The sequence below is a fragment of the Galeopterus variegatus genome, unplaced genomic scaffold (assembly GCF_000696425.1).
Source record: "Galeopterus variegatus unplaced genomic scaffold, G_variegatus-3.0.2 Scaffold25901, whole genome shotgun sequence".
NCBI classification, from domain to species: Eukaryota; Metazoa; Chordata; class Mammalia; order Dermoptera; family Cynocephalidae; genus Galeopterus; species Galeopterus variegatus.
Genome location: NW_007752012.1, coordinates 8,610 through 9,014, shown reverse-complemented (window position 1 = coordinate 9,014; position 405 = coordinate 8,610).

The following is a 405-nucleotide window of genomic DNA, read 5'->3' as shown; positions in this document are numbered from 1 at the left end:
AGAAGCACAGACAAAACCCAAAGCTTCACTAGACCACTTCCTGGTAATTCCCCCTGGTGGGAGATCAGGGGCTCGTTCGGGCCAGTGTAGTCCGAAGCTTTACAGGCACGCTACGTGCTAAGAGGTTCTTAGATGGCTAGGAGGGATGGGTGGAAACACCCAAACGCTTGGTAGATCTGAAGGGAAATTTCGATTAGCTTACTTTAGAAGTGAAAGACAAAAAAGAAAAAGGCCAGGGAACCTTAGCAAACAGATTGAGGAACTGGAAAGAAGAGGAACCAGTCATTGTGTGTAGACAGAAAATACCGCTGAGGAGGTCACGGCGACTCCCTGAAGTCACTTCGTCAGGCATGTCTTCTCTTCCCCAATACAACTAGGAGAGTCTTCTGGGGCTTCTAAGGGGGG